The sequence below is a fragment of the Octodon degus genome, unplaced genomic scaffold, assembly GCF_000260255.1.
Source record: "Octodon degus isolate 3935 unplaced genomic scaffold, OctDeg1.0 scaffold00158, whole genome shotgun sequence".
Classification (NCBI taxonomy): Eukaryota; Metazoa; Chordata; class Mammalia; order Rodentia; family Octodontidae; genus Octodon; species Octodon degus.
The window spans coordinates 3,968,719-3,985,731 of NW_004524734.1; the positions used below are offsets into that span (position 1 = coordinate 3,968,719).

The window sequence follows — 17,013 nt, forward strand, 5'->3', positions numbered from 1 at the left end:
CTAGGAAGAATGTATGCAATGTGTTAATTATTGAAACTGTCCTACCAATTTGGTTTGAAACTGTCTCATTGCTATTTGTTTCTCAATAAAATTATGAAAAAAAAAAGTTTGAACGAAATCATTCCAAAAGAGCTCTCACTCTGACCTTGTTGGTCCTTTGCTATCAAACATACAGGGCACTTTGGCCTTCTGGTACACTAAGCAGGCACAGAGGGGTGTGGCGCAGCATTTAGATGTCACCTGCTGACCTCCTCTGCCCCATGAGGTTCCCCTGATCCCCAAGAAGGATGAGGCCACCCCCACTTACCAAACCTCCTCAGCGAGCCAAGGCAGTGCTGCGCTCCACTGGGTGACAGGCACAAGGTGTCCTTCGAGCTCCTCTGTTCCTCGAGCTGCAAGACAGAAGAGGGCTCTCCTGAGTGAAGCCCACAAAGAGCAGCCTGCGATCGGACCGCTGAGCAGGGTGGAGGGGGAGAAGACCCAGCGCGATGCTTCGCTATTGTTATCTGCATCTTTGTGCATGTGTTGAAGCCCAAGGAAAACCAAATAACTGGGCACTACAGGAAACTTCCCCCAGCTGCATACGCGTGAAAAGAGAGGTGCATCCTCTGGCCGGGTCTGCAAGGCTACTCACATGCACATCAACTCAGGGACACTCATGGAAGAATATCTCACTGTGCCAAGTTAGAGAAATGGAGAGGGAAGTTCAGAGGTTTGACCAGCTGCTAAAACTCAGCTCTGCTACTTGGTAGCTGGGGGATATGGAGCCTTTGACTCAACTTTTCTGAGCCTCCTTTTCTCAGCTAATGGGGGGCTGACATTCCCCATCTATACAGATATGAAGCCCTTGGGGCCTGGCATGAAGAAAATGCTTAGCAAAGAGCAGCTATGGTTATTACATTCATGTACAACACTTCCTCAGGGGTTGGGATGTGGCTCGGTGGGATAGCACGTGCTGTGCACGCACAAGGCACCGCAAAAACAAGTGACAGAGAGAATTCTTTCTGCAGAGGCATGCTCTTGCAGGGTACAATGCAAGTGTTCAAAACTGTTTAAAGTATTTTAAATGTTCCTTCACCTTTAGAAACCTATACAGGTGGACTTTCTGCCCATACAAAACTAATACTCCCTATCTATTCAGCTTCCTATTTAAGTAAACCTATTTGACTAGTTAGGTTCTGTAAGACCGATTCTATTACAGTGCTAGTCCTTCAAGAAGCGTTCTTATTCCTGCCCCACCAAGGAAGACCACAACCTACACTTGGGTAAGAAACACTGAGTCACACTAATGCCTATTCCAAAGTTCTCTGCAGCACAATGGCCAAATTAACTAGGGCTGAGCTTCTGATTAATATATTGTGCTTGCAGGAACTTTGGCCCACAGAAACTTGGCATTTGACAGATTTCTCCGAGTCCAACCTTGTCACAAGTGCTGGTTTCAAGGGTAATAAAGGACCTATTTGCCTATAGCCCACAGAGGTGGCGCCCTGTTGCTCCGCAGCTCGGACCGCTCCCATCCACTGAACCCTTAGAAAGAAACTCTGCAGTGTGCGTCAGCTTTTGGGGTGAACAGAATGAAAGAGTATGTACTTCCAACCTCAAAAGCACCAGTCCTTCTTGGAGTTCTGAAATATCAGTTTCTCAAGAACCATGACTATGGCCCCAAGATCGAAGAGCCAAAAAAGGAGACAGGTGTTTGAGCAGGTGTATATTATCACCATCCAGCTTCAGCCTTAGAGAACAATCTGCTCTCCATGATGGCCCTGGGCTTCCTTTTATTGCCATGTTATAAAACAGGAGTCAGACACCAGGAAGAAGCCACAGAAAGTGAGAGACCACGTCCCTGCCTGATGTGGGCTGCTTCGTGCCCTCACCTGGCTAATCACATGCTAAAATCTGAACTCTCAGTCTCCAACAATATGTTTGAAGAAAACGGCTTTAAAGAGGTGATGATGGCCATATGAGGTCACTGGCTGGACCTCACATGACACTGCAGGTGTCCTTATAGGAAGAGGTCAGACACAGACTGAAGGGCGGCCATGAAGACACAATAAAGGGATGGCCCTAGACCAGCCTAGGGGACAAGCCTCAGGAGAAGTCAAACTGGCTAATACATCCACAAAAAGAGAGAAAACTGTTATAAAGCCACCATGCAAAATATGGCTGTGGCTTGACAGTTGACAGCCCTTCAGTTTGTAGTCCTTGGGCTGACCCAGGGCAACGTGATACTCAGAAACATCCACTACTCATACTTGCAGCACTCATTCAACACATACTATGAGCTGTGGCCAATGTCAGGGGCTGGGATAAGGAGTCCTGGTACTGAGCTAGGCTAGAAACACCAGACTGCAGAGACAAACTCAGCAGGACACGGTGAGGCATCCCTATAATCCTAGCACCCTGGAATTTTTGAGGATAAAAAGAGAAATTTGACCCCATACTGGGCAATTTAGCAAGACTCTGTCCCAAAAATTGAAAGTAGTTGGGTGTACTGGCACATGCTTGCAATCTAGTAGCTGGGCTACAGAGGCAGGAGGATCGCCATGAGCTCGAAGCCATTACAAAGTAAGACCCTGTCTAAAAAAGAAAAAGTAAAAGTAAAAAAAGCAAAATGACAAAGCCAAGAAGGTGCAGGTTAGAGGGACACAGAACCGGGTCTGCCTGGCTAATCAAGGAAGAGGTATGCCAAATCCTGGAGGGTAAGTCTGCCCCACAGAATGGCAGGAAGGATGAGGACAGGACGGCTCATTTTCCACACCGAAAGAACAGCCAGTCCCTGGGTACAGGGACACTGGGAGCCTGGCACCTCGGGAGAATGACATTGGGTTGGGCCAGGCCAGCCTGGGGGAGGGCAGGGAGGGCAGTAGCGCAGTCGCTGAAATAAGCACACACTACAGCCCACTTTTGGTTGCACAGGGACCCACTGTGGATTTGGAGTCAGGAAGGCAGGGTTCCCACAACTACGAGCTAGCAGGAACACTCTGACCATGCTGCAGTGGTGGTGATGGGCAGGACAACCTCTCAGGAAGAAGCAGGCAGCATGCTGCCCGAGAAACAGACTCCCCAGCCAAGGGCTTTGGCCATGGCCACGGGTGGCAGGGAGATGACAACCCTCAGCTCTCAACCTGAGAGCCACTTGATCAATGAGAAAATGCCTTTCTCAAGAAATTTAATTCTTCTTTCACATCGGAAAACTAACCCTACTTCTTCCTCTTATGTTTTAGGGTCACATGTGACTGTGCCCCATTTCCTCATATTTTCTTCACTTTATCAAGTTGGTTAATAATGGCATCCCTAGGCTGGCGAGATAGCTCAGCAGTCTAAAGCACATGCTTAGGCAAGCTTAGGCAAACACAGGGGCCAAGGTTCGATCCCTGGCACCACATGCAGTGCCAGCCCCACCCCCAGAGCAGGCTGAGCTGGTCACACAAAAAATAAAGTAAAATAATGGCACCCCTATACCTCGAGTTAACCAGTGCCAGTACTTAAATCCAATAAATGCTCATTAAAGCAGAAATAAACATTAAAGAACAAATGAGGAATTAACCACTGTGCCAGTAAGGGTAGCTTTCCTTGGTGAATATGAGCCAGATTCAAACAGCAAATGCAGCCACAAAAGGACGGAGCTGGGTGTGATGGAGGTCTCTCCAGACCCCTCTCACTGCCACCTAGAAAGAGATCAAGCTGTCTCTTTATTTGTATGTGGATTTCAGGAGGCCTGGAGTGGGGGTGGGGAACTGACTGTGTAGGAACACAAGAATGCTCTAGTGAGACGGAAATGTCTAAAGCTTGCTTGGGGTTTCCACATCATATATAGTTGTTCAGAGGCATTATTAAAACTGTGTGTATACTTTATCATATGCAAATTATACATCAATAAAGATAGAAGGGAGGGAAAAAGGGACTCTCGAGGGAAGAGAGCTGGGCATGATGGTATAATTCTAGCACTCCGTAGGCTGAGGCAGGATAATCAATAGTTTGAGTCTAGCCTGGGCAACTTAGCAAGATCTTCCCCTACTCCCCCACTCAAAAAAAAGAGGGTGATGTGCTGGGAATATCACTCTGTATGAAGGCCCTGTGTTCATTCTCTAGTACTATTAAAAAGGGATATATCTACATCTATATCTATATCTATCTATCTATATATCTAATCTATATATATATTCCAAAGAGAAGGGGTAAATATTTGAATGAAAGAATTAGCCTTAAAAACATTCAATTTTCAAACTCAATTTTCTCTTGAAATGGCTAAAACATTAGGAATGCAAAAAACCTTTTTTATGCAAGAAAGTTTTGAAACTGTCTGTAGGCTTTCACCCCTCACGTCCTCCATCCAAATGATAGCAGTATTCCCCCTCTGGACTCGATGGTCAAGCTGCTTTCTTATGGCTTTGGTAGATTTCTACTTCTGAGCACACTGGTGGGAATTAGTAAGCTGCATGGGAAGGGACTGAGAGCAAATACCTGTGAGGAGCTCAGACAGCAGACCCAGGGCTGGCCTGCTGCCCTGCAGGGTACATGTACCCCCTCAGGCTGGAGCCAGCCTCAGGCCCCTGCAGAAAAGGGGCTGCAAAGAAAGAATGCGGCTAGAGGCTGACAAATTCAAAAGCTGATTTAATGTCAATGTAAACTGCTGCTCAGAGCAGCAAGCAGACATCTTGGGAGCTTGGGACCAAGGAAGTAGAACTGCATACTCTGAATCGGCTGTCTGCAAATATTACTCCTATTCCCGGGAATCTTTGTACAAAGAAAGAAAATGAAAGACCAAATAGTATCCAATGCTGCTTTGAAAATGAACACTGGCACGCAAAATTCAGGTGTCTAATAAGATCTTTTGCATTTTAGTTAAGGAACAGAGGGAAGGTGGAACTAGAGGAGAAACAAGAGGATCAAAAAGCATCTTTGTAAAAGATGTACTGAAAAAAGATTAAAGATGACACAAGCAGGGGCTGGTGAGATGGCTCAGTGGTCTAAAGCACCGACTTAGAACAAGCTTAGCAAAGCACAGGGGCCGCGGTTCAATCCCCCAGCACCACATGCCAGCCTGCCCCGCCCCCTGGTGGGCTGAGCTGGCCACACACACACACATAAATAAATAAAAATTAAAAAAAAAAAAAGATGACACAAGCAGCTTTCTCTTTAGAAAGTTATCCGCCTTCACATAAGACTTTTTAAAGAAGGAAAACACAGATGCCAGGAGCTGTTAGAAGAGAAAGCTACCTGACAGTAGATGGGACTGGATGCTTTATTTCCTCTGCCAAGACAATAAAATCCATGCTGTCCAGATCATGCACTAGTACAGGGCTGGTCTAAACAAATTTACACTGAGATTAGATTCACTCTTTCTCTACTTCCGTCTTCCCTCTCTTCCTTAAACATGCTAAATCTATATTCTAAAAGATTGACCTTTCTTTTCCTATGCAAACACTGGATAGTTCCACTTCTTGGAACCTTCTGATGGCTTGTCCTCACACTTCAAATAAAATTGGAAATCCTTCCGCAAGCTCTGTGAGGGAGTGGCCTGGGTTTCCCTCCTGTTCCTTGCCCTGCCTGTCTCCAAACACCCCAGCACCGATTTCCTCCTCCTGCCGGCCCCAGCCAGAGGAAGTTGCTGGCCAGCTCCTTCAGCCTTAGCGCTCTCTCCCTGGGGCCCAGCCTTCCCCAGTTCTCTCCTAGCTTTGGCTTTGGCTCAAATGCTACTGCCTCCATGTTTTCCCTGATTGCTGACCGATCGATTGATTGATTGATAATGAGTTTTACATCCAGGCCATGCTAAATTATATCCCTAGTCCCTTTTCAAAATTTAATTAATGAATTAGTGTGTGTTTGTATTTTATTTATTTATTTAGTATTTTTTTAAGACAGGTCTCACTATGTAGTTCAGGCTGATCCTGAACTCACTGTACAGCCTGGCAGGCCTCCATCTCAAAGCCATCCCCCTGCCTCAGCCTCCAGAGTGCTGGAATTATGGGCATGCACCATCACACCCAACCCTTTATTAATTTTTTATTTTTGTACTTTGAGATATGGTCAAGCTAAATTGCCCAGGCTGGTCTTGCCTCCCTCAGCCTCCTGAGTCAGTTTCTGGGGATTACTGGGTTACACTGTGCCCAGCTCCTCACCTGTGCCCTTAGAACCCACAATCCCCAACCCTGCACTCTTTCTCCTTTTTCATCTATTTTTATCTTTATACTGATCATGTGGAATTGCACTTTACATTCATTTTTTATCCCATTTTGGTACCTATCTGGTTCAGGGAAATGTGAGCTCCATGCAAAAGGACTTTTTCTTACTGAAGTATCCAATGGCTCCTACTTCTAAAGCAGGGCTGTCACTAACCAGTTTTGTTTTGTTGAGAGAAGATCTCCCATATATTCCAGGCTGGCCTTGAGTTCCTTACATAGCCCAGGCTTGCCTCACTGCAGTCCTCCTGCCTCAGCCTGCTGCGTGCTGGGATCACAGGGGTGCACCTCCACGCCAGGCTAGCTACTCACCACTATTTGACAAATGAAATGTTCCCATTTGGAGAGATAATGAATGAGCCCTAACCAAACCTGTTTGAACAACTGTAAGTACCAGGAAGTCTTTCTTATTCAAATAAAAGTCCGTGTCCCTTACTTGAACCACAGAGTGACAGGGGTGGACCCACACCAGCTATCTGTAGTTCTTTGAGCCCAAAGGTATAGAGGTGACTCCCATAGGATCTTAGTTAGAACCTTTTTGTTCTGAAACTAAGGTTCACGGGTGACTCCAAGGTGACACAGCACCTGTGCACCTCAAGCAGTCTGGAGTCACCTAGGGTTCACAGCACGTCACTCATGGCAAACCGAGGACCCAGGAAGGCTGCTCCCCACCACAGGCTGAGCACTCACCCAAGCAGATCTACTTCCTCTCACTGCTGTCCCAAAGCTATCTTTTCTGGTCACTGCAGTCACGTGTCATTATTTCCTGTCTTCTTCCTTCCGGAGTGCAGTTTGACAGCAACCAGGCCCAACAGTGTATCTGGAACTAATTGACTCTAACAAATAGCCCCGCCTGGAAAATAGCTAAGAAAAAAAATGGGCTACATAAAGAAAACTTGAAAACTAGGCTAACAGTGGAAGATTGGCCACAAGTGTCTTGAATGTAATTTGAAGCAGGAGCCCCATACTGTCTCTGTTTGCATTCTTTCAACACCGGTGCTCTGGCCCACATCCAGGCCTGTTTGCTGGGACAGAAATGAGCAGAAAGTGGCATTCTAGATTCATCACAAAGTCTGCCCTGGCTTTATAAAACCTCACAACTGTGTAGCACCTTCTGTTCTCAGATGGATGGATGGATGGACGGACGGACAGATGGATGGACAGATGGACACATATCTTACCAAGGCTGCCTAAGACATGTATAATTTGGCAAAACCAGATCCATTTTTAGAAGCAATCTTATAGCAAATCTGACTCATCTCTGATGAGAGCTCCACAGACTTCACTTCTGAGTTTCCTGATGCTTCCCTAAAGATCAATACTGCCTCAGATGAATGGTACAGGTTGAGCATCCTTGACCTCAAGCCCTGAAATCCCAGATGCTCTAAAACCTGAAATTGAGAGCTGATGCATTATCAGGGTATAAAATCCCACATCTGACCTCAGGAATAGGTCACAGGCGGAACCCAAGAGCACTAAAAATGCTGTATAAAATTACCTTTAGGCTACCGGCATGAGGTACCTGGAAAGCTTAAGTGAATGTCATGTTTGTATGTGGCACTCATCCTCAACGATCTCATAATGTGGATGTAAATATTCTCAAATCCAAAGAAACATGAAATCTGAAGCATTTCTGGTCCCAAGCACTGCAGATAAGGGGTACTCAACTTGTATTAAGTAACATGGGGTGTGTACAACATATTATTTCCCTAAAATCTGAAATATTCTGGATTCCAAAACACATCTGACCCAAAAGGTTCCGATAAGGAGGTCTTGGGTTTCCACTGCTGCAGAAATCACCTGTCTGCCATCATATACTGAAGTGACAGGGCCAGGATATGGACCAAGGCAGCCCCTTCTGCAGCTGACATCTCCTCTCTAACAGGACAGGATAGGATTGAAAAAAACTACTGCAGCAGCTGTTCCTCTGATAAAGCCCAGGAATGGAGTCAGCAGTGAGTGGTGGGCACTGTCTCCTACAGTGACAGTGGTGACAGCCTGCTGACCTAGGGCTGAGGGACTGCCAGCCAAGGGATTGCCTGGAAGCCACGGTGCCCATCTGGGAGGACATCAAAGCTTGAGGAGTCAACTCTCACTTCCCTAAACTCCTCCCAAGAGCTGGTGGGAACTGTTGAGTCAGACTGCCTAGGAATCTACAATCATCTGCCCATGTTCCTTTTAGGCTTGGTTCTGTTTCATGCATGTGTGCGTCTTATTATCTTCTTGCTTTTTTCAGTACTGGGGGTTGAACCCAGGGCCTCATACACTCTAGGAAAGTACTCCAGCACTGAGCTACAAACCCCTGCTGGTCCTTTAAAATCTTATATTGAGACAAAGTCCCACTAAGTTGCCTAGGTTGGGTTCAAATGTGAGATCCTTCTGCCTTGGTCTCCTGGGCAACTGCGATTACAGTTGTGTGCTACTGCAACCTACATTTTTGCTTTTTATTCTGTTTTGGGTTCTTGGATTTTTAATGTTTTTGGTGCTGGGGATCAAACTCTGGATCCTGAAGACGCTAAACATACACTGTACCACTGAGCTACCCTCCTAGCCCCTCCAGGGCTTGCTTTAAGTTATACCCTGAGGTAGGGATAGGAAGCTGAGGGTGGAGAGCAAGGACAGGCAGGGGTGTTGCGCATGTGAGGCAGTGTGCTCATTAAAGCTGTGACTCAGAACAACGATAAGCTGCATTCTAGCTTCTATTCTATGCCCTGTACTAATCATTTGTGGAACTAAAGGATGCTGTTTAATTGAGACCAGCAGTGTTCTCACTCCACTAAGTAGCAAGAGCTACATCAGGCCTGAGTTCAAACACCACTCCCCCAGTAGAGCCTCCCTGTACCGCAAACTAGGTAGCCCCACTTCCATACCTCCTTACATATCAAGAGTTCTCTTGTGGCACCCAGCCTGGATGCCCCTGAATCCTTGGGATTTGACCCCCCCCCCACCCGATAGTAATCCCCTGAAGGGCACAGTCCTTATCCCCGTTCCCCTCTGCACCCCTAGCTGAAGACAGTGCTGGTGCTTGATAAGACACGTGCTGGGTGGGTAGATGGATGCACAAATGAATGAGCCTTGAATCTCCCAAGGGACAACCCGGGGTGGCTCTCACATCCTTCTCCGCTTCTGCACCACAAAAGTGCCATCCCCCAGGCAGTCCTGTCTGGCAATCCAGCACCTGCTGCCGGTGACCCACTGTCGCCGCAGTCTTGAATTCTTGCTTAACTTTATTGTTGCCCTGCTCAGATCCATCTTCCCAGCCAGACATCAAGCACACTGAGTGTAGATGACAACATCTTGGATTTCTCAATGCCCTTAGAGTGACATCATCACTGCCCCCCATCACTGTGGGGCCTCACGGGCAACCAGAACAAGGACTGTCATTCTCAGGTTTTGCCACTGGGGAAACAAGCTCAGTAAAATGCAGTGACTCAGTTCTTGGAGGCTGGGATTTGAATTTGGATAGTCTGAAATCAGGTTCCTTCCTGCGAACTTTTTGTTCATTCATCTGTTTTATCTTTGCTCTTTTGAGCTCTATGGATTCCAACATTTCAACATCCATTCAATCATTCATTCATTCATTCATTCATTCATTCATTCATTCATTCATTCGAGACAGGTTTTTGTTATATAGTCCAGGTTGGTCTTGAACTTACTATGTAGCCTAAACTGCTCTCAAACTCACATTACAAATTACAAATGTGCACTCCCACACCCAACTGAATCATTTATTCTAAGAAATCCTTTACTGAAGCTGTACTTTGTGCCAATCCCTCAGCTGATCACTGTAGTGGACAGGGCAGGCCCAGCCTGTATTTTAACCATATTATAAAACAATTATGTAGCATTTTTCTCTCAGCAATGGATGATTCTTTAGCAGCTACTTAACCAAACCAGTATAGCAGAAAACATCCCTCAGAGGTGTGGTGGAGGATTCCTGGCTCCCCGCTCAGGTGGCCCATGTTGGACTCACGAGGAAGGAGGATGCAGTCTGCCTGTCTGCCTGCTTGATTCTGGTAAGGCCGCCAGGGCACTCCAGTCAGTCTGTCTGTCAGTCCTGCTCAGCTGGAGAAGAAGGGGGAGTCTGACTAACTCCCATTGGTCAGGCCTACCCTCCAAGGAAGGAAGTTGGAATGTTGAACCTCTGCGCGTCTGCTGGGCGAGCATGTGAGGTGCTGCTGTCGGCACCACGACTGGAAGCACTGGTCACGGTGCCTCACGGGGCCCTCCCCTGGGGCTCCATGGTGATCAACACAAGGCCGTAAGGGAGGCCTCGCACCCTCCTTAGCTAAGTCGTACTAAGCCCCTGCGAGGGCACAGCAAGTAGGCATCTGAATGGTCTCTCTCTGAGGGACACCCACCCTCTGTCAGTGGCACCACTGTGCTAGGGCACATGCACAACACGTACTACGGGGAGGTAGAATGGGAACAAACCGAATAAACCTATGGTCCTCGATTACATGTTTAAAAAACCTCAGAAGAGGATTTCCTGAGATTATGAAGTTAAAAATGAAACCAACCACTCAAGGAAAAAGGAAAAAGAGGCCCATTCTTCCAGAGAATTCTACCCTGGCAACCTTATTGGCCATCACAGTTGCTGCCAACACCTGCAACTTCACTCCCCCTGCTTGACTCTTCTATTTCCGGCCAACTGCACTGGGGCCAGCTAGCCATTGCCTGCACTCAGCCACACAGACCCCGCTGGAGGCATGTCGTTCCTGGTCCCATGGTGTCATCTAATGCCCACCTGGAATGACTATTCACAATTCCTTCTGACTTCCATATTTTGATGAAAAAAAAAAAATGGACTGTCAGCCCTGACAAATAAATTGGACCCTGTCAGGCTTGAACAGACAGGATAGACTTGGGCTCTATCAAATTGGGCCACCAAGACCCCACAGTCATTACAAAAGTTGGGGACAAGCATATGGCTTTCCTGGTAAACACTGGAATACAACCCTCTGCCTTCAAGAATTCGCACTGTCAAAAACCATCACTGGAACACCTGGGACTCTTGCTTCTCGCCCCTTCTGCCAGGAACAAACTTGCAGTCTGGGGAGGACATCTCTGCACCAAGCCAGTCAGGCTCCCTTTTTACTTCACCTTGAACTTTCAACTCTGTACCTTCCCCAAGAGAAAGAAGAGGCCTGCAGCTGCCTGAGACAGATAACTGAAATCCTGAACTTCCAAAAACTCTCTTCCAGAGGTATGGGGCTGAAGATTTGCCTCCGGGCCTGGCCTTCAACCTTGCCACCTCACTGTGACCCCTCCCCCACTGCTGTCAGATGTCGCAAGAAGCACAAATGGGCATCCAGCCACACATCAGCCTGACAGACTGCTACTCACTTCGGGCTAGATCTCCATGCCTTCAATAACGCAGCCACCACCTTGTACTCCGTGGTTTCCAGCCCATACACCTTTTTTGGGACTCTTCTAGATTTAAACAACACCTTCTTCTGTTTGCAAGTTGCTCCCAGAAGCCTCTTCAACTGGGATGATCCTGAGACAAAATGCAACTCACCTGGACTCAGTTTCCCTAAGAGGTTATATGAAGTCTCCCACTATTTGGGGGGAAGCCCTAGCTGTCATGGTCTCCGGAGAAAGAAAAAAATGCAGCTTCAAAACTGCTAAATGAGGGCTGGGGAGATGGCTCAGTGGAATAAGCGCTTCCCTGGCAAGTGCAAGGGCCTGAGTTCAATCCCTGGTTCCGCAAAACAAAACAAAACAAAACAAAACAAAACAAAACAAAAAACTGCTAAATGTTTATAGACAGTCAAGCTGATAAAATACACCTCTCCTGCCTGTAAAGTCAGTTCAAGATCTCCCAGCTTCAATGCCGCTGCAATTGTCCTTTGTATACATTGTCTCAGTCTTTGCCACCCACAGGCTGCTGGTACATCTGCCTGGACCTAAAAATGTCATCTTCTGCCTTCGATTAGCTCCTGTCAGCCAGTCCTTCTTCACCTTTGAAAGGAAAGACCCCAGTTCTGGATTCAAAATCCAACAGACCTGGACTCAACCTCCCAGAGGTTCAAAACCTTATTTCCTCTGAAAAAGCACTTCTGGCTAGTGACACTCAATCTGCCTGCTGGAAAGGCACAAAAAGCTCTGCTACAATGTCCAGCAGAAACAGAGTACAAGAAAAAACCTTAAAAAAAAAAAAAAAAAGGAAGAAAGAAAAGAAAAATCCTGCTGACATTTCTTGGAGCTGCTGGCTTCCACAGACTCTGGATTCCTGAGATCACAAAAACAAAGATGCTCATGCTGACTGTCAGCCCCTGGGAGCGTGCGCACGGTGGCCCACCTGTGCAAATGCTTGGACGCAGTCCCTAAGAGCTGCCTCTCCCTTTGTTTAAGAAAGGTGACAAACTCACCTTAGGCCGAGATCTAACTGTCCAGGTGCCACATGCTGCGCTGGATCTCACCCAGGGCCAAGGACACCTATGCAAAAATCCTCACCTGACTCTCGCGGTGATAGCACCACTCAGCCTTGCCATGTATCTGCCCACAGAGCTGGCCCAGCAGACCATGACTGCCTGTCACTATCTGATAAACTGTTCACAAGCCGATTTTATTTAAAAAATAACCCCCCTGACAGGTGCTAAGTACACTCTGTTTATGGCTGAAAGTAGCTCAAAATATGCTATGGTCACCTTGGACATAGCTATTTTGAACAAAGGTCTCTTGCTACAGCTGCTGTTCGGAAACCTTTCACCAACAACACCAAACCTGCACATCTAAGCCCCTGGGAGCACACAGTGGCCCACCTGTGCAAAAGTACAGGGATCTGACTGAATGAAACATCAACCCCAGCCACCCGACCTCCCCCACCACACATTCTGCAAGCTCGGGCCACTCCACTGGCCCCCGCAACCCCCACAGCCAGCTCAGGCTGCAGCATGTGTCACCACCCCAACCTCACATTCCCTATCCATAACTCAGAAGACAATAAAAGTTTTCCTGCTGCAAAAAGTCATTCCTAAACATGGCCTACCCTTGATCACTGGCAATGACAATGGTCCCGCATTTGTAGAAGATACAACTAAAACTACATACGATATGCAGGCCACAATGCTCTAAAAAAGATTTCTTAAACACCAGCTTGTAATTGAGTTAGTTACACATATAATCCAGGTGCATATTAACTACCTCTACAAGCATCAGAAATCCAGCCCTAGATCCAATGAAAAATTTTCCTGGACAGCTCCCCCAAAGCTTACTCTGAAGAGACAATGCAAGGGGCTGGTGAGATGGCTCAGTGGTCTAAAGCACCTACTTAGAACAAGCTCAGCAAAGCACAGGGACCGCGGTTCAATCCCCCAGCACCACATGCCAGCCAGCCCCGACCCCTGGTGGGCTGAGCTGGCCACACACACACACACACACACACACACACATAAATAAATGTTAAAAAAAGATAATTAACTTTAAAAAAAAAAAAAAAAAAAAAAAAAAAAAAAAAAAAAAAAGAGAGACAATGCATTCAAAGCCCTGCTCTAGACACTCTGGACGCTGACCGGCCCGTGCACAGCTGAAGCCTGAGGACACCATCCACAGCCTTGCTCCATACCTACTCCCCTTGATTTTGTGTCGTTTCAGGCTGATCACCATAGTCCTTGTCCCCTCTCCCCCTCTGTTAGCTGTGGGTTTTTTGCCTTAAACTTTATAGACGGTTGCCCCAAGAAAAATAATCAAAACACTTGACCAAATTTTGATGAGCATCCAAGACACACTGGACACTCCCCAGATGAACTCCTTCCTGGGTTCACTTAGGGGGGGTCCCTTGTCTGGGTCAACTTAGGGGGAAACCCTACAATGAGGGAAACGAACCACAATCTCCTGGTGAGAAAACTTTCACTCCCGAGGACCTTGGCTAGGGCCCAGCCTAAGATCACTGACAACCCTGATGTTACTGCTTCTAAGTTGGGCCTTGTCTCAAAGAGCCCGTGTAATATACACAGCAAAGACTTGCTGGGGAAACTGAAAGATGGGGGAACATGGCCGACCCCCACTCCAGTCTGTCAGTTGCCCAGGCCCAGCTCCTGTTCCAGCTGCTCCTGTCTCCTAGAAGCAGCTAGTCACTGTGATGCACACTGCATAAGCCAATCCCCAACTGACAAGCCATGCTGCCTCTGTACTTCCTGCTTCTAGCTGGGCCTTGTCTCAAAAGAGCCCATGTAATATACCCAGCAAAGATTTGCTGGGGAAACAGAAGCCCTGGACTAGCAGAGATCAGCGCCCGCTATTCTGGGAAGGATCCCCATCAGAGCCCATTGACCTAAATCAACCTGCCTCCCACTCCTGGGTGCTGTTCTGCTGTTTCTGCTTGCAGCTGCACCAAAACATCTGCTCAAGCCAGGGTCTTTCCACGCTTTGCTCACTTGCCCAGAATGCACAAGCAAGAAGCTTAGTTCACATTTTTGAGCAAGTCTATGAAATCAAATCATGTCTCTCAACAGTCATGGGTGGCAAAATAGCCCCTAATGGGTTATCATTATCTCTATGATGACAACAGTGTGCAATGTGGGGCTTTGCTGTACGTTCTTCCCAAGCCCCTAAGGACAGGATAGTGTCAAGCAAGGAAGACAGAAGCAAGCATTTAAGATAAAAACTCAAGTGCCAAAGAAGAGAAGCCAAGGTGCTATTTCAATGTATAATACAGATTCCATCCTGGCTGCTACAGGTGACCAGCACCAGGGCACAGAAAAGTCTGAGTCCACAGTCTTTCTGCATTTCAGGAACCATCCCCCCACCATCTCTCCAGATCCCACCCATGCAGAGACTGGTGGTGCTCTTGGCATTTCGCTAAGTCAGGTCCTTTACTACAGGGTAAAGGAAGCTCTTACTCCTTATCTCTCAATCCTGATTCCTGCTGGCAGCATAAATACAGCCCAGCCTGACCCTCATGCACAACAAACCACAAATTAAATAGCTCACTTTTCCTTCTAATCTATACATTGTGAGCAGTTCCTCATACTTTTTTTGTTATTTTTTAAGGGGGGTCAAATTGTTTGAATTGTTTACAACAGCTGTCAGGTAGATTAACAAGCAGATCTGGTATCATTTACTCAAAACATGCCCTCAAGTTCAGGATTTTACCTCTTTTTCATTTTTCTGCCCTGACCTTTTTTGAGGCACAATACCAGACCAAGCCTGGTATGGTTGTGCATACCTGAAGTCCCAGTACTAAGGCGACTGAGCCAGGACGATCGCAGTGAGTTCATGGCCAGCCTGGGCTACACAGTGAGACCCTGTCTTAAAAAACAAAAACAAGGGGCCGGAGAGATGGCTCAATACATTAAGCACTTCCCTGGCAAGCACAAGGGTCTGAGTTCAATCCCTGGTTCCGCAAAAAAAAACACAAAAAACCCCCCAAAGAAACAGACAAGTCAGCCATAACACTTGCCACAGCACCCATCTCCTGAAAAGTGCAGAAAAGCCCCCCCCACCCCAAGTGCTTTCAATGTTTATGAGGATCAGACTTCAGGTCACAAGAGCATGGAGTTTCTGATTGTAGCTACGCCCCAGGAGGAAGAACTATGGAGTTCTACTCTCCAATGACCAACAACACTCAAAGCATCCTTGGCAGGCTTGATTTTTTAAAAAGTACTCTCATCAGCCAGATGTGGTATGTCTGTAATCCCAGCACTCAGGAAGCTGAGGCAGGAGGATGGCTGTGAATTTCAGACCAGCCTAGGCTACATAATGAGTTCATAACCAGCCACCTAAAATGAACGAACAAATGAACAAACAAACTAACTGGAACTCATGATACAATCAACCCCCTTGATGGCAACTGACTGATACCCTGGCTCTTCCTGCTCATCCTAGCCCCAACCTTCAGTTAACCTACAAGCAGAAGCAGCAGGAGGCAACCTCACCCAGCTCCTCCCCAGCCTACTCTGCACCTCAAATCTTCACATTCAGTTGGCTGTACCTTTGTGTACTCTCCCCATGCCTAGCCACCACTACAAATCAAAGTTTGCTTGCTAAGCCAGATCAAGGCTCTGGTTTTACCCCACCAACAAACAAGGTGGGGGTGGGGAAGTCCATTCTTAGCAAAGGAAAAAGACTCAAGGATTGTCTTCCTAAAAGGCTTCCGAGAAGTAGTCTGGGACTTAAACCTTGGTCTCCCATTGTTGCATTGTCTTGAAATAAGAGCTGCTTCCACTTGGGGATTGGAAATCTCTGTCCTTCTTTCCCTGTCAAAAACAACAATTACTAGAGGCCCACAAAGTATACCACCTCAATGATTTAAAATCTACATCTTCTGTGTAATACACCAGGTCTTACATTTCAACATTTCTACAATAACCCATGTGTTGATTTATCCCCCTTTTAAAGCCATCATTGAATCAATCACATCTTTTACAATCTGTACAGAAAGATTACAACTCAGGAAACAAGCCCACTGGGACATGATCTGCCCTATCCGGCAGACGTAAAGATATGCTAAGTCAATAAGATTAGGCCACCTGGTCTACCGGACTCTGAGAGCAGCAAGGAGAGTTAGTAGTCAGGCTCTGAGATGAAGATGGCTAAAGAGAGGAAGAACAGCATCCGGGGAAGCGATCCTTCTTTGGAAGCCTGGGAAGGGGAGAGCAGGTATAAGCAAACAGCACCTGGCAGAGCCCAGACCAAGGGCACTGGCTAGGGTCAGGCGCCGGACCAGTCCCTTCTGTTGGGGCACAGACAGGGGCCACTTGCACCAGGCTAAAGAGCTGGGGGCCACTGCACTGTGGGTTCCTTCCCCTCCCGACTCTAATTCGGGGCTCTATTAGAATTCTGAGGCCTCTGCCCACCTACCCGAGGCTGCAGCAAAGAACTGAAG

The 17,013-nt window shown here is 47.1% G+C and overlaps 1 protein-coding gene across 3 annotated transcripts in view; it reads right to left on the reverse strand.

Moving 5' to 3' along the window:
• Positions 1–17,013, reverse strand: part of Rbm47 (RNA binding motif protein 47) — a 193,046-nt gene that overhangs the window by 122,253 nt on the left and 53,780 nt on the right. For all 3 annotated transcript variants that reach the window (XM_023702732.1, XM_023702733.1, XM_023702731.1), the window contains exon 2: positions 308–392. The gene's annotated coding sequence lies outside the window, so the exon portion shown is untranslated. The remainder of the gene's footprint in view (positions 1–307; positions 393–17,013) is intronic.